At 36.0% G+C, this 18,552-nt stretch overlaps 1 pseudogene; it reads left to right on the top strand.

The window, feature by feature from the left end:
- The first annotated feature begins 451 nt into the window (after window positions 1-451).
- LOC112821250 (large ribosomal subunit protein uL29 pseudogene) lies at window positions 452-922 on the top strand (annotated as a pseudogene).
- The last annotated feature ends 17,630 nt before the right edge of the window (window positions 923-18,552 follow it).

Here is an 18,552-nt window from a genome sequence, read left to right on the forward strand (position 1 = left end):
TGCTCTGGGCTAGTTGTCTTGCTGCCCTGATGATATGGACATGCTTGATTTTCCTGTGTTCCATTTGCTGTTTTATTGACACAGTTATTGATAAAAGAAAACTCCCTGCCCAGATGCCTTCTTTGTCTTTAAATAGGCTTCATGGGTGAACATTACCTTTGAACAATTAACCATTTTGGTAGCAAAAGCCTTTCCAGACCAGCAGTGATCAGTCTATTGATGCTAACATCTCCAATGCCTCTGAATTAATGTTTTCTCTAGCTTAAGGATAAGAGCTTTTTGTTTTTATTTTTGCATGAGAGATTCCACGTTCAGTTGATGTTGTAGCTTTCTTTGGTTAATCAATTTTGCCACTCCCCTCCAAACAAAAAATAAATAAACAAATCCACCTCAAACACAACCCAAAAAGAAGTTAAGCCATGAAAGATGAAGAGCATTTTGACCTGCAGAAATGGTGGGTGTGGTGCTCGTGGTGGAGTGTGTAGATGTATGTGTGACAGAACAAAGTACAAATAAGAAGTAAAAAAAGCTCTTTTCCTCAGAGCAAGTGGTGGTGGCTTGTGTAACCATTGACAAAGTTAGATCTTTCTGGCAAGAAAAAGGAGCAGCTGAAACAGCTGGACGCCCTGAAGTTGGAGTTGTTCTAGCTGCATGTCACCAAAGTGGCAAGCAGTATGGCATCCAAGCTCTCCAAAGATCAGAGTTGTTTGTAAATCCATTACCTGCATTCTCACCATTATTAACCACACTCAGAAAGACGAACCTCAGAAAATTCTACAAGGGCAAGAAGTACAACTTCTGGAACTTCAGACCAAGAAAACACATGGCATGCACTTAGCAAGCATGGGAGAAGCTGAAGACCAAGAAGCAGCAGCAGAAGTAACAGCTGTACCCACTGCAGAACTTTGTGGTCAAGACCTAAGCATCATAGCATCAATAAACACAAACAAACTGGGAAAAAAAGAAGTAAAAAATAAGTGAAATGGCACAGGAAGCAAGGACAGAAAAATTTATTGTTGTTTTGTTTGTTACAGTTCTTCACTATCTATATTCTGTCCAATCTAGAGATTTCCTTTGTAGAGAGGCTCTGTGTTTCTTCATTCATCAGTGCTGTGGGAATCAAAGAATTCCATGAATGGTATTCTAATTGAACATCAAGCCAAAACAGTGCTTGCTTTCCAACCCTGAAAAGAATGTTTTAGATCCCTGTTTTACTTGGAAAGAAGAGTGCATATTTTCCATTTATGTAATAAGTTATGTAAATCTTAGTGAAACTAAAAGTACCAGTTGAATATTGTGGCAGTGTTCCTTTAAAAATGTTCTTGTGGAGTCACAAAGAACAGGATAATTAAAACTCCTTGCAGAGTTTAGTTCTTTGACCTCTCATTAGTTTCAGCATTATAAATTGCCATTTGTTAGCAGCCTAATTTGATTATTAGCCCCTCTGAGCTAACAGCACACATTTTGAAGAGTGGACTCTGCATGACTCAGAATACATGCTGCTGCTGCATACCCGAAATGGAAAATTGAGGAGCAAATTGCCTTGCTCCTGTGTGTTCATGAGTTAGTCATACTAAAGTGGTTAAACAAAAGGAAAGCAGTCCTTTCCAACACCTGCAGGTATGAGTTTGATAAAAGAAACTCAAAAGTATGACTAGTTCTTTCTGGAAGTAGTTTTATGAGGTGTCATGGAGGGAGGAGGAGAAAGAGAATTTTGGTTCTTACAGTTTTATCATTAAGAAAAAAAATTGGTGTGTCATATCACCTTTTGTCACCCTGCAGAGTGAAATAACTGAATTACTTCCTGAAGGTATTTCAACAAATGCAGAAGCTTAAAGCTGGGGACTACAGCACATTCATTCTTTATCTCTTGGGTAGGAACTCTGGTCTCAGCATTTTAATTAATTCCTTGATATTGCTACTAGGAGGCTTAGCAAATGTAATCAGGCTTCTTGCCAAAGCCAATGTCTATAAAACAACCCAAATTTTATTTTTTTAAATGAGCAAGCTAAATCAGAGAGTTGTGAGAAAGCAGAAAAACACGACAATAAGAATACAGAATTGAAACATTCCCCAACCCCTGTGCTTACCAAATATAAGCAGTTGAAAGTGCTGCACCCATTGCCTCTGTTACACTCCAGAAGGTCATTTGAGGCAAGTATAAGTCTTCAACTCTCCCAAGTTTGAGATCGTGAAAGAGGATTAATTAAGTTAGAATTTTAGTTTGAAAAATGTAGGAAAACATAATAATAATAATAGTAACAACACAGTAGATTCTCTCTTAGTGAACTTTCACTTAAGCAGCTTGCTGGGTTGACACTCAGTAAGACCCAGTGACCAGTGGCCATAGTACACTAACTGCCTGTGCTTAGTAGTGTGGTTAGAAGTGTCTAGTTTGCCCAGATAATTCAATTGTGTTGTACGCCTACTGCAAATTAGATGAGTTTGTTCCAAATCTATTTATGTCAGTTGAACATGATGATGTGATTATGTGATTTAATTAAATATTATGTAAACTGATGAAATATGAATGCAAAGTGAGTTGTTGCTTCATTGAAATCTAGGTTGAATGCCCTTGTAAGACCTAGAAAAGGCAGGGTGATAAAAAAATCTGTCAAATTGGGTGTAGGTGAGAAAAAAGTAAAAGATGGGGGAAATTATAATAATTAAGAGATTCTACATTCAGATTGCTTCATGTTTTCTTTTTTCTTTTATGGAAAATTTCAAACATATCTAAAATTAGAGTCTAATACAATTAAAATGATAGTCTCATCACCCAGCTTCAACAATTACCCATACCTGTCCAATCTTGTTTCAGCTATACCCCAGTCACTCCTCCATCATAATTATTTTGAAATAAACTTAGTATTTTGTCACTTCCTCTTATAGGTCTTTTAAGTTTTTATTTCACTTTAAAGGAACCCAAACTAGAGATTATTATGGATGTGGCTTGTGCAAGCAATATAATGCAAAACTCCAAAAGTCAACCCATACGTAAGGAAAAAGCTGGAGGATAGAAAAAAATACCCTGGAATCTGTATATTAAGCTCTAGAAGAGAGAGGCTATCCACTAATCAATCTGTTATCAAAAAATATTTGTTAAAATATTTAAGATACACAACATATTTTAATGGTTATTTCAATCATTTTGACTAATCAATGAACTACTGAATCCTACTTGTTGGATTATAAGGTTTTTAGCATAAAAATGATATTAATGATGATATAATGTGATTGGCATGCTGAGAATGATTTACATGTCAAGGTTAGCATAAACCAAAAACTCTGTAATGCCATGGTTTTCAGGCTTATTTCATTTGGAAAAAGAAACTCATGACTTCAAGGTTTGTTTCATCTTCAAGGTCATGGTTTGGGAGCAGCAAAGATGTCATGTTAATTGAGTTGTTTGCTTAAGTCCAACTTCTTTTAACATAGCCAGTACTGTTCAGAAGGATGGAATACTTAAGTGACTTTTCATTCCACTCTCCTACCCCTAGACACGCCTGATTAGACATACCCCAAGATGCCAATCCATGGGCTAACCTGCTGCTATCTCAAGAATTTGAAATAAGATACATAGATCTAGTTAGAAAATGCGTGAATGATTGATGTGAATGGCTACTTCAGCCAAACTGGGCCATATGAAAGCAAAGGAAGTGAGTTGAAAGAGGAGGCAGAGAGACAGAGATGAGAGAGCCTTTTTTGGAGACAGTAAACAACCATGGTTTCTGATTTAACAGGTAAATTTTCAGTTCCTAGGGTCCTGACTGTGCTTTGTTGGTTGCCCTTGGATTTCCATGAGATTGTTTGTTGCAAACTTTTATTGATTTTTTTCTATTTAAGCCAGCTTGAATCAGTTCCTATTCCTTGTAAACAATAGTCACTAACTGAGAAAACTCACAGTTTAAACCAAATGTAGTGTTAGGCTAGGTTTTCTCATGGTAATCCCTAATGCATGTGTGTATATGTGTATGTGCACTTATGTGTATGAATATATATGTATGACTTTAATATCCACTGATACTTATGCTGTTTATAAAGCACCCAGGGTTGTCCCAGCTTAAGATATTTAATTCACATATAATCTTATACAAAAAGAGGGAATTAGCTAGTGATAAACGCAGGTCTATGAAACAGGGCAAGGTTATGTTATTTTATTCCTGTTTTTACTACTATGATACTCCATTGTTTTAAAGTTGCTTATGAGCCTAAAAAAAGAGCGTTTTCTGTTTTAATTCTATTTTATTTTCCATGAACCAATTCCAGGTTGGTATCAGAAAATAATATTTTCCCAAACATTCATATTCAACTATTGTGTATATGCAACCCTTACTACATATCAAGCATTTTTGCGTACTGACTTTATTTAACTATTTCTGGAAATGGTCCTTTACACATGAGGAAATTGAAACGCAAGATAAATTAAATGTCTTGCCCAAAGTTGTATGGCTAGTGAGTGGCAGAATGAGGTACTCTTTCTATGGCAAGAAAGGGTGTAGCATTGAGTGTGAGACCAGAATGGAATACATAGTTTAAAATAAGACTAAACGGGGCATTCTGTGCTATTTTGGGCTATTAGATAGGAATATTGCTACTGAGCAAAATATGTTTTATGTAAGACAGAATGAGGATGATTATAGCCCTATGCTCAAATTGTAAGAACATACTTTGATTCACATGGGTTTAAGTTGGGTTTAGGTTCATAAGTAAATTTGAATCATTTCTGATTTGACCTTTGCCTCTTTTGTATATATCATTGTTACCTGCAGTATCTACTTTGCTTTCCTCATGGAATGCTCTGAGTGCAAATGTCAGGAAATATTTTATATTGTGAATAAGAATTAGTAAGTATCCAGTGGAGAAAAATCTGGAATGGTATTCAGAAAGGCTGGTTGCAACATTTTGCAAACAGCTCTACCCGAGCATATTTAGATCCAGCAGTAGTCAGGTAGGTCTTTACTTTTCTATACACTTTCCTGGAGGAAATTACTTCTCTTTACCGGATCTCAGTTTACCCATTTGTAAATTGAGAAATTTCATCTAAATTATCTCTATAAATACTTCCTAACTTGATAATTTTGCTTTCTATAAACACACTTTCCAAAAGCAATAGCTTAATGAAACAGAATTATCTTATCCTTTTTCCTTTTAGATAGTCACTTAATTGGATAGTAATGCATTTCTTAGAAGCTGGTGAATCTAATATTTGATGGATACCAGCCTAGTTTGTACTGACATCTTATGTGGCTTCCCCTAGACATTACACAATCAGACATGACTCTTCTATACAGCTTATCTGGTCCAGAGGTTAAATGTGTTCATTTGCTTATTATCAGGGTCCTGCATACACATGTCTGCTAACACTTCTAGCACTTGGGAAAAAACAAGAACTGCAAAGAAGCTTAACTTTTTACCTTTCTGTTTGTTCTTGGCAGAATCATTGTTTTCCCGTGCAATTTCATGAGCACTGTATGGTTTTTATTGATTGACTAAAAGGTATTTGTTTTTGGAGTAAGACAGAGAACTATCATTCTCCTTTAAAAAAACCTTGGGGTAATAGTCTGTTCAGTTTCTAAGGCTGCCCCTCATTCAAAAATATTAAATGTATTCATAACAGAGAAGAGTTATTGTCACAAAATGAAGGCAACTTCTAGAAATTTCCACATGGACAACTTCTACTTTCCTTTAGGAAATACACCATGAATTGCCCCTCAACTCTACCTTAATTATTTAGTACAGGGCTTCCCAACAAATCCATTCATTGTAGCTTTGCTCAGTCTAATATCTTTGTCCTCATAAATCTACATTCAGTGTTAATGACAAAATTGAAGGAGAGGTTGTAGACAGTCAGATGTGTGTGTATTTTCTTGGAGCTTTTACATACTAATGGTTCATTCTCTGAGTCCTGGAAAAAGTTAAAATAACTTTTATTATCAATGATACCTTTATTCCACTTTTTAATAACACTTTTGTGGGGTTTTTTTTGACATTCAAATTGATGTCCCTACTCTTGAAGCATTTTCTCTCTTTAACTTGAGTTGTCTTTTCAACACTGGTTTTTCTTGACTAAACTTTGATGCAGCTTCCATTGCTCATTTATATCTTGTTTAATAGTACATATTTGATTATTTTTATTACATGACATTAGAAGACTATATGGCTATACTCAATGCTACTCATATTCTAGAAAAAGTTCATCTTTCTAACTAGCTGCTGAAACAACACCATCACGGGGAAAAGTGTTCTGACTTCACTCAGGTGTTGCTTTCTTGCTTTAAACAGTTTTCTTAGACATTTCTTTGCTGTCATTTTTTTCTTACAATAGAAAGCAGCTCATAAATAATATTCACTATCTACTACTCTGGCCACAGCCTCCCCTCACTTTTTAAGATAAGAATTTTGAATGAGGAACACGTTGGTTTATTTGCCATATATATTTTTTCAATTGTTACTAAGAGATTGCAATTTAGTGATCTTGTTAGGGATAGTGACATTTGGGACATGTACAGATGTGCTATAGGTTACATTTTTGACATTTTGATTCACATATTTGTTTTAGTTATTGAGAACTTTTACATGTTTTGAAAGGGCCAGAGAGTCACTTGTGCCTTCAGAATTATTCTAGTCTTTTCCAGCTTATATCACATTCTAGACAATAGTAGAAATGACAGTGGAGGAAATAGCAGAGTAAAGGAATAGGTGGCCTCCTCTATTTATGTCATCTAGAATTCTATGGTAAAACTTAACATATTTTTTGTGAAGAGCTTATAAAGTGTAGACTATCAAAAATTATCAAGAATACACTATATACTAGAAAAATTAGAAATATATTTTAGGGTAAAAGTTGTCCTTCAAACATCTATAACACAACTTGTTACAAAGAACCAAGTCTTTATCCACTTGGAATTGGATAGTCACTGACCAGTTGTTGGGTTGAATTGACCAGTTATTTCCATCACTAAAGTTCAATGACACCTGGTTCTTCTAGGTGTCAGGATGAACACCTCTGTATGTTTTTTCTAACACTGGAAGAGTTACCATGCTATTCCTTGCTCCCATTTTTTTCATTTTTTGCTATAAGCAGAATACAGTATTCATTAATCACTGCAGTGTGGGCAAAGCTTTCAATGTATCTGAATGGAATCAGTGGAAACAGGCACTTTTAGGGCAAAAAAATAGCATGAAACAAAATGTTTGGGATTTTTTACTTCTTCCCAAGTGAAATGAACTCAGCGCTAAAGTACAAACTTGGACACCAGCCAAGCTTCTGCCATGGCACATCCCTTGTTGTAACTCAGATGTGAAGTCCACCAACCCCTGAGTGCTACATCAAAATGGCAAGCAATTCTTTTCCACTCCCTGGCATGAATGGAACAATTTTCTCACCTCTAGTGCTAGAGCTGATTCAATGTTTCATACAGATCCTAAGGCCCTTGGTAAGAACAGTTTAGACAACACTTCAGTAGGAAGTATAAGAACTGAATGGCCAGCCCAGCCACATGGATGGTTCAGGGAAAGGAACTCAGATGTTTGCTTTTTCCTTTTTCTTGTGTACTCATTTAGTGATAGTCTCTGGTCTGAATCAATCATTCTGATCTACCAGATTAAAAGGGTGTACAAACTCTTAAGTATACCCCTGATCTCATAGTGGGTGGATAAGGCATTAATATATGTGCACATCCCATAAATTCTTCCTACAGACTATAAAATTACAACTGAGGATGTGGATATTTCTTTTATAAAGCTTTTTCTCCATGTGAGGCTGCAGTATTTTTTCTAAACCATTCTGACCTCAACTTTCAGTCAAACCGATTGGCTATTGTTCTGCCCAGTGATAGAACAGATTTCTCCATGTTTCTGCTGCTGTGGGACAGGAACTCAGTTAATTAGTTCTGCCCAAATTTACAATTGATGTAGTTCTAGAATGATTTTGGATTTATGTGTATAGAAATAGCCTATATCTAGTTTCTTTGTGTTGTTTATTAGATCACAAACTTCTAGGCTTTAAGACATTTGTCTTTTACTTGAATCATGAATTGTAACTGTTATTGGTCGTGTATTACAACGAATATAATTTTAGCAATGGTCTCACTTATCTTAACTGACATTTAGACATACCTGTGTACATTTGATTAGCTGGCAGGAACAATCCACAGGGTTCATTTACATGGGCTTAGTCACTTGGGGAGAGGAGGCCTAGGAGAAGGCAAAGAGGAGTTGTAAGAGGGAGATGAGAAGAAAGAGGTGAAGAAATAAGAAGAATCTTGTAAGTGGGCCCCTGGTTGGCAAAGATGAAATGGAGGAGAATGGATGGAAAAGATAACCCAGTATCTGTCCCCTGATCTATTCCCAAAAACTTCTGTCTGAATTTTTTGAATAGAGGCATTGCCAACAAAAGCAGAAAGATCTGAATTTACCAAGGACTTGTAAGACACATGATATGGTGTGCCATGGTCAGGCTTCAAGTAGCCTTAATGATTCAGTAAGCACTAGGACACAGAACTATATAACCATGCCATAGTGAGAATCTCATTAATAGTAATAGGTAGACCCTTGAGTGCTGATGTAGTTGCTCTCCCAGGCAAAAATCATATAAAAAGCAGCATGTTCAAGGTATTTGACTCCCCTAACCCTATAGATCCTAACCTTTTGCATACGACACATGTACCACTGATTTTCTTGCATTTCCACAAGAAACTTGGGCAGCAACAGAGAGCTGTATCATTTATGGTCATATCTGGTATATATTTCTTCCCGCCTTGTTTGCTGGTTTGGTAATTCCACAGAGTGAAAGTAAACTGAATGCAGTCTAAGTCCTCATTGTCTTGAGTCTTTAATGGCTCAACCATTGTTGTCAGGCGACCAACCATGACACAAAATGGAGGAAAGTGCATCCTGTCGGGACACAGTGTGGCTTCAGCTCAATGAGGACTGAAGGAATTAGAGCATCTCTTTGGCACCTCTGGGGTATACAGCTTCAGAAGCAGCAGAAGAACATGGCATGGACATGGAAGCACATCCATGAAAAGAAGCAGCTAGGTCATGACAAGATGCCATCTTCAAGTAGCTGTATGATAGCTCCCATTGATGAGATAAATGAAGGTGTCCAGAAAAGAGAATTGAGAGGACTTTCTAAGTTCACAGGAGGCGCTCCTAAGTATATATCCATAAATATCTTGATAAGGTTTGATGTGGAGAACAGGTAAGAGATCCATACCTCCTTCATTATCTGTTATTTAACTTACTATTACTGCTACCCTTCCACACTTCCTGAAATAATAATTCCTTATATTTATGTAACCGTTGCACTTTACAAACTGCTTTCACATGCATTCACTACCAGCAAGGTATAGTCATTAAACAGATAAAGAGATCTATGGTCTGGAGAGTTGAAAATGTTTTCCCAAAGTAACATCTCTAGAGAGTTGCTAAACTAGGTATAGAACTGAAATCTTTCTGTGGTAAGCAGAATAATGGCCCCTCCAAAGATGTCCATATCTAAGTCTTCAAAACCTGTGAATAAATTAATTTCCATGTCAAAACAGACTTTGCAGATGTGAAATTTTTTTTTTCAGGATCAAATTATTTTTTCAGGATCAAATTATTTTTTCAGATATTTGTTTTTTAAGACTTATTTATTTATTAGAGAGAGAGAGTGGGAGGGAGGGGTAGAAGAAGAGGAAGAATCCCAAGCAGGCTCCAAGCTAGGCATGGATCGATCTCATGAACTTGAGATCATGACCTGAGCCAAAACCAAGAGTTGGATGCTCAATTGACTGAGCCACCCAGGTGCCCCTAAAAATGATTAAGGATCTTAATGTGGGGAAGTTATGCTGGTTATCTAGGTGAGCTCAATCTAATCACAGGAGTTCTTAAAATTAGAGAACCTTTCTCAATTGAGGTCAGAAAAAGATATGATAATAGAAAAAGGTCAGAAAAAGATTTGACTTTGCTGCCTTTGAAGAGAGAGGAGAGATCCAGTATCAAAGGAATACAGGTAGCCTTTAGAAGCTAGAAATGACAAGGAAATGGATTCAGCCTATATTAGTTTCCTATTCTGCTTTTAAAAATTAGCACACACTTAATGACTTAAAGCAACACAAATTTATTATCTTAGAATTCTGGAAATCAGAATTCCAAAATGGGTCTTACAGGCTAAAATCAAGATGTTAGCAGAGCTACATTCCTCCTGGAGGCTTTAAGAGAGAATCTGTTTCCTTACCTTTTCAAGCTTTTGGAGGCCACCTGCATTCTTTGGTTCATGGCCTCCCTCTTCCTTCTTTAAAGTGCATCACTTCATCCTCTGCTTCCATCATCACATCTCCTTCGCTCCCCTTCTCTGATATTTGCTCCCATGATTAAGGATCTTTGTGATTATATTGGGCCCACCTGGACAAATCCAGGATAATCCCCAGAAAGGAATGCAGTCCTGCTGACACCTTGATTTTAGTCCAGTGAGACACATGCCAGACTTCTGATCTATACAAACATATGACAATGCATCTATATAGTTTAAGCCATTACGTATATGGTAATTTGTTATAGCAGCAGTAGAAAACTAATACACCTTCCAAGTCTCACACCAGGGATTTAAAGTATAACAGCTTTGGTGTATTTTGAGGAATGCTACTTTAGTATCTAATAATCAGCCCAACCTGGACCTTGGGCTTTCTGAATCCAGCAGTTTTTCTCTTAGTCAAGAAACTTAGAGGGCATGTTTGTTATCATTTTGAATTTATATCTATCACATTGCATACATTTGTGAATTTTTACTTATATATCATGTGTATCCTTAGTTCCTTTTTGCAGATAACTAAACTTAAGCAGTGATGTTAGGAATTAGAAACCAGCATTTATTTCCCCAGCTTGCTACTTAATATTCTGAGCCATGCTTTTCCCTATCATAAAACTCCAAAGGTACAACTAAAGAAGACTACCATAGACAAAGATTTAGGGGAAGAAAATTATCTAAGACAGTGAAGATGACAAAAAAAAATGTGGAAAGACTGCAAGTGTGCAAAGTGCTATGTATGTCCTATGTTTACCAGCTACATTTCATTTTCTCTTTCGTAGTTAATCATACTTGTCTCATAAATGGCATAAAATGGGAAGAGAAGATGAAGAAGAATTAGAGAAAATTATGATTTTAATGTGAACAAGACTCAATAAGTAAAATGATAGATTTTTATGTCTGAGTATCAGATGCATTTATACAAGCACTGATTTATAAGTTAGTTGTGCCACAAATTTTCAAGTCCCAAAATAGCTACTCAGCAATCTGGAAGCTGTCACCCTATCTTGCCACATCCTAGGAATAAAGATTCAGCAGTCACAGCCTAACTGACAAAATTGTTGCTGCTAAAGGTAGAGTACAATTTAGTTCCTACTCTCTCACAGGAAGACTGGTTCAGTAGAGCTAACAGAAAGAAAAAGATGCATTTGTCAGTAAATGAAAGAGATGGGTCTCAGTGGTACACAAGAAAAATCTGGGGGATAAATTAGATATTTTCCCTGTGTTTTCACTTTCTGGACCAATAAAATCAATGATTACTTGTAAGATTTCAGACACAAGAAACAAAATGGCCACAGTATGCACAAGCTAGTAAATCCACTGCAACTGATTGCCCAAAATTTACTACTCTTAAAAGCAGCTTTTCATATTCCTTTTAAGAATATATAACTCATGTAGACAAACTCCACCCTAGAGGATGGTCAGATTAAACAGAAAGACAGGTACATGAGCAAATTTAAAACTTACTACCAACATCACACAACCTCTCATGATGGGGCCCATTGCAGGTATACCTGCAGAAAGCCTGTGTGCTCCTGGATCTATTTTTATCCCCATTGTGTAGATGAGGAATCTGAAGTTAGAGAGTTACACCTATGGGACTAGTAGGTATCAAAACTGGGACTTTACTTCAGGTTTTCTTGGCTCCCAGTCCATTATTCTGCTAGCTGTCTTGCAGGGAAAGTGTTAATAAAGCTTGGCCATGTGGTAAATTTAACTCAGGAAAAAAGATTAACAACATGATATACAAATAAATTTTTTTCTGTGTGTGCAGTAGCAAAATGCTGTGGTTCACATCTTTCTACTGAGAAGGAACCTTTTTCTCTCAGCTTTGAAAGGGTTGCTTCTAAGTGTGTTGCTACGTGTTCAGTGTTTCACATATTTCACTCCATCATTCTTTTCACTGCAAAGCAAACTAACACATTTGAGTAAAAATCATTTCCAAGTAAACTATTTTCCTGGGTAAAATAGTTTTAAAAGAAATTCTATTTATCATTTGAAATTAGGATGAATATCATCACCAGCCAATATTTATTTACTTTTAAAATTTTGTAGTAAAGTCAAATTTACAGGAAAGTTGCAAGGACAATACAGAAAACTTCTGATTGCCCTTTACCCAACTTCAGCCTTCACTAGTATTTAACAATTCACCATATTTGTTTTATTATTCTCTCTCTCTCTCTCTCTATATATATATGTAATTTAGGTAAACATTTTTTTCTGAAGTATTTGAGAATATGCCTCATAAGTCCTTAATTATTCTGTGTGTTTTCTCTAAGAACAGGAAATTATTTTATATAAGCACAGTGCAGTTACCAGTTCAGGAAATCTAACATTGATAAAATACTTTTATCTAACCTATGATCCATATTCTACTTTTCTCAGTTGACTCATTTGTATCCATTTTCAGCATTTTCCTCTTTCTGTACAGAATTCAGTCTGATCTCATGTATTACATTTAGTTGTCATTTCTCTTTAGTCTTTAACGTGGAACAGTTCCTGAGTCTTACTTTTTTATGATATTGACATTTTTTTAAAAGAATGCAGTTCAGTTTTTTATGCAATGTACTTAAATTTAGGTTTTTCTATTCCTCATAATTAGATTTGAGACCTCCCTGCATACTACAAAAGTGATGTTGTGTCTGTTTCAGGGAGGCACATCTAGAGGCACATGTTGTCTTTTTGTACTTTATTAATGAGGTTAATTTTGATCAACTTGTCAACAAATCATCTTTTTTCTCCACTATAAAGTTACTATCTCTCCCTTGCAACTAATAAAGAAACCGTGGGGAGACATTTTAAGATCGTGCAAATATCCTGCTTCTCATCCATTCCCCTACCTCACATATGGATAGCATCAACTGATGATTCTTGCCCAAACCAGTCTTTACTGTGATGGTTACAAAATGGGTGATTTTCTAAATCCACCACTTCCTTCATTCTTACTATTTGGCATTATATTTGTTTGTTTCCCTCTCTGTCTTTCTCTGTGTGTTTCTCTATTTATTATCACTATGGACTAATGGGCTCCTATTTTATTCAATGGGTTATTATTCATTACCTTCCTTATTTATTTTGATCTTCAACTTGTGCCAGATTTTCTCAGGAGAGGGGTAAGTTCCTTTCAAGCTGGTTACTTCAAAATCCACTACATTATTTTTTTTAGCACTTTCTTACTTTCTAGTAAAACAAGATACTCTAGGCTTATCTTGTACCTTCCCTCCCATAGCCTTGACATCAGCCATTTCTCCAAGGAGTTATAGTTCCTTTTAATGTGTAATGGTACTAAGAAACTGAGATCTAGACACTAAATGTGCTCATTGCTGATGTGGTATTATTGCTAAGGTGTCATATTGATACCTCTAATCTTAATCTTGTCTGTCCCTGTTATTTATATTTTCCTTCTTCCATGGTGAGAACTCTGATTCCCTAAAACATCATTTACTTACTTGCTCAACCCTGAAGTGCATATAAATAATTTCAAAGTTTTTATTACATAAATAAACACATCAAGAAGAGTTCCAGTCAAATTTTGATTCCATATTTCAAATATGGGTATTCTCATGAGAACTCTGAAAATGGTTGGAAGAAAAGAGTAGGGTTTAAATCATCACTTAGGTTAGGACGATATTAAGCCTGTCATTTCTGCTTTGTTAATGTGGCAGGTCCATTGAGAAAGTAGTCTCCAACGTGACTCTTAGTGGCATTTCCTTCCAGTCCTTTAACTGATAAAAGTTGCATTGTATGCTTAAAAATCTATTCTTCTTACATGTGAAGTATTATGTTAAGTGTTCTTACTACAATAAAATAAGAATTAAAACCCATCCTTATATTACAAAGAAACTTTGGGAAGTATTGTACTTCTTAAGCACCATCTGAATGTTTATGTACTAAACATCCATAGCTTAGGAAGAGGTAAAGAAGGTTAAGTTTCGGAAAATGAAAAAAGACAAAGAAAATCTATTCCAAATTCAAATACTCAAAGGAGGTCCAGAGTGCTCTAGAATACCCAAAGTTGGGACAAGAATGTTACCCTTCCAAAAAAACAATTTTATAAAAACAAACAAACAAACAAACCCTGGGCTCTCCCATTTAAATGCAAAATATTTCAATAAATGAACACAGAGGAAAACAACAAAACAAAAAGAACAAACAAACAAAATTTATGGGCTCCATTACCAGAAGAATACTCCAGTTTTGCATGAAAATTCAGAGGGGTTTCAGACCCCCTGAAACTACCTAAATAGTCTGATAGAATGCCTGAGATCATATTCTTTGGACTACTGGTTGTATGGAATACAAAACTTAACAGGTTTCATGACCCGCTTTCTAGGTCAGGATTCTTGTATGTTCCTAGTACTGTTGACTCCTGTTTTTAGGTTGTGAATAGACCTTGGAGGAACTAAAATTTACAGAGAGCAAATGACTTTTTCAAGAACAGAAAGGCTGTGGAGGAAAGAGCCTGGATGGCTCTTGTTATAGAAAGGAATTAAAGTATAAGTGGACAGTGGATTGAATTATTGTATGTTCCATTTCTACCCTGGAATTCTATGAGTCTGTTTCTGATTTGCTAGTTTGTGATCTTTCTTTCCTACCATTAGAAGTCATGAGTTTGAGGGGATAAGAAGGGAACCAGGGAGAGCAGCTCTACTTTTTGCTATTTTATTTATTGATTTTTCAGGAAAAGTTTTTCTGTAAGAAAGAAGTTTGGGAACCATAACATGATTCAGTTGTAATGCTGTCTAGAACTACATTTCAGTCAGAAGTGCATGCCATATGTGAGTACATATTTTAAAACATTGAAGTATTTTGCAGCTAGGAAACTTGATAAGGGCCGGAACTTTGCTGAGAATGCTTGTCACCTTCTGGCAGCCTTGTCACTGCTGGCCTTAGTATGCTTCTATCTATGGCTAACCAACTCTAGTCAGACAGTGCACTAATGTTTCTAACAATTTCTGAAATTCTGAGCATTATAGCCTATTACTCTCTCTTACAGTGGTGTATAGAACTGTGAAATTAATTGTTCTTAGGAGAGAGCCATGTAAGCACTTCTTTAACAAGTTAGAATACAGCTAGGGGTCTACTTTAGGGTATGATGCCAACTGTCAGGCTACATGATAGCTGTTTTTCAACAATTCAACTAGTATTAATTACTCTTGTGAGTATTTGAAACAGTCTTTCCATTATTACAAAACAGAATGATAGTAAGTGTACACAATTACGAGTTCAATAAGTAGCTGGTAGGATGTCTTCTACATATATTACCCACTGTCTGCCTTTTAAGTGTACAAATGTTCCAGATGATGACTTGAGACATATTAGCATATATAATGTAAGGTCATACAAAGGTGACCATCAGTTTACCTGTAAGTACACCTCAACTCTCCCAAAATACATGCTACTATGGCGGAAGGATCCTTGTGGCTTCTATAATTCCTTTAGTTCCTTCCACAAATATTTACTTAATGTATACATATATCAGACACTATGTTTGGCATAGGGGAAAAAGTGGTAAACCTACAGATTTCTTCAACTTTTGGTGTTTAGAGTGTATTAGGGTATACATATGTAAATACATAAAATACAAATAAGCTAAGGGGAGAGGTAGGAAATAAAGGAGGCCTAATCTTGGAAGTGATATTTAAACTGAGATCTGAAGGATGAAGAGTTAAACAGGTGAGGGAGGATTTGGAAAGAATGTTTTCTGAAACAGGAAGTATGTAAGAAAATGCCCAGAAGACAAAAAAAAAAACAAAAAAACAAAAACAAACCAAAAAATAACAGTATATAATGGGACTACAATAGTACTGTTTAGCATGTAAGTTTGTGAGAGGTGACAAATGTGGCTAGATTGTAGCCACACTCCCCTGAGAGCAGTAACCTTGTCTGTTTTGTTCAAAATAGAATTGCCATAATCTACCACAGTTCCTGTCACATAGTAAAAATTCAAAACATATTTGTTGAATAATAACAATAATGACAACAAAGGTATCAGTCATATATTTAATTATGAAACAGAAAGCATTCTAAAGTGCTTTATTCATATGCAATTTTATTAAATCCTCACAACACAATGAGGGATTTATTATATTATTGTTATTCTGCTCATTTTACAGATAAGACAACAGAAGCTCAATGAGGTTAACCCAATAGCCCAGGATCCCCTAGCTAGTGATGCGCAGATCCACAGTTTAAACTCAGGCAATCTCAGACTCTCCTGATTCTAAGTGTCTAGATTCAACATTAATGAGTTTTGAGTTTTCCCTAATGTTATGGGAAACCACTAACAGGTTTAATGCTTTGAATTTTACCAAGATGATTCTGGCAGCAATGTGAAGAATGGATCTAAGTGGGAGCAAGACTAGAGGTAAGGAGACAAAAAGGTATTGTGATAGTCCATGCAACTGGCAATGGTGGCTTGAACTATGGTGGTGGTAGTGCAAATGGAAAGAAATAGCCAGATTCCAGAGATCTATGGTTTGGAGAGTTTTAAATGACAGGGCTTAGTGATTGATTGAATGGAGGTGTCAATGAGGGAGACAAAAGAATCAAGGGAGACTTTCAGGTTTCTGACCATTGCATAATTACAGTTGGGCTTTTGGTGGTACAACTCACTGAGATAAAGAACAGGAAGAGGAGAAGCAGGTTTGAGGTGGCATGTGAGAAGATGACAATTTTTGGCATGATGAGTATGAGCTCTTTGAGCTTTTTGAAGGAGGGGTATTCAAGTGGACATGTCCAATAATCATTTCAATAAACTTGCCCCATGTTTAGAGAAGAAATCAAGGATGGAGACAGAGATGTGAGAGATACCAACATATAGCTGGCATTTGCAGCTAATGGGGGCAATTATAACCATGTTGGAAAATTATGTACACTGACAAAAGCAGAAAATCTAAGACAGAGCCCCAATAACCACCATCTAACTGACATGTAGAGGAAAAAGAACCTGTAAAGAAGTTTGGGAAAATATAGATTGAGGAGTGGGAGGAAGAGAGTAAGTGAGGCTGAGAGAAAAGAATTTCTCAAGAAGAAGGAAATGGTTAACAGTGTCAAATACTGCTGAGACATAGAGACCAAATTCTTCCACTTTGTATAATAACGTGGAGGTCTTTTACAACCTTGGAAAGATCCACTGTGAAGGGGTATGTGGGTTTAAGAGAGAGGTAAAAGTTGTATTTCCGTGTGTTACTTGGTACGTTACAGCTAAAGAAATCAAATGAAAGCCACAGAAGAAAATGCTAGTTGTTACCATGGCTACAGAAACACTGGGAGATTTGGAGTGAAAAGAGAAATCAGAAGTCCTAGGCTGATTGTTATTAGTTAAGGAGATTGAATTTAGGAGTAGATGGCATAAAGATATAGCAAGATGTAGTATGAGTATGAAGAAGAAGGCCAAGAAGTTTCAGGGAATCTGGTACATTGATTAAATTGGATTCAGTGGATACTCAATGCTCTGAAAGAATCTTGCTCTTCTAATATAAGAGCTAAACTACCTGGATATCTTCAGAAGCAATGATTAGAGTGAGATTGGTGTTGTCATAGGATCAATAATGGCTCTCTTTAGTTCTTGTTCTCCAGATTCTTATGTAGAAAATCCACATCATTAATGCTCCTGTCCTGGTTACAGAATTTTGTATCACTCCTTGGGCTATGCAATAGTAAGTCATCTCCAAGGACAGGACCAGCCCTTAGCATTATTAGATTTTTTTAGGTCTTTCAGGACTTTTGAGATTTCATTTCTTATGCAGAAGTCTGGGATTTTTTTTCTCTTCCAGATTTCCTGTGCAGTTCTTTCTGCCCAAGATTGAGAGCACGGATCTTCTGGAACACAGATACTGGGAAGCAGCACAATGGATTAGCTGTAAAAATGGGCTTTGGAGTTAGTACTGAGTATGAGTCTCAGCTACATCACTTGAAGCACAAAATATACACTAAGCCATAAAGGCAAAGATTGATAAATTGGATTTTATTAAATAAATATTTCATATAATTATGATATGACTACATTTTGGTCTTCTGTTTTATTATTTTCTTCAGTCTTCTCTGCTATTGATGCCTCTATTCCCTCTTTCCTGCCTTCTTTTGGATAATTTGAATTATCTAAATGTTATTTGAATATTTTAAAACTCCATTTTGATTTAGCTATTAGTTTTTCAGCTATATCTCTTTATATTTTGTTAATAGTTATCCTAGAGAATATAATATACATCCTTAACTTCTCAGTCTACCTAGGATTAATATTGTACTGCTCCATGAAA

The sequence above is a fragment of the Callorhinus ursinus genome, unplaced genomic scaffold, assembly GCF_003265705.2.
Source record: "Callorhinus ursinus isolate GAN/ISIS: 27379988/994484 unplaced genomic scaffold, GSC_fseal_2.0 scaffold67, whole genome shotgun sequence".
Taxonomy (NCBI): Eukaryota; Metazoa; Chordata; class Mammalia; order Carnivora; family Otariidae; genus Callorhinus; species Callorhinus ursinus.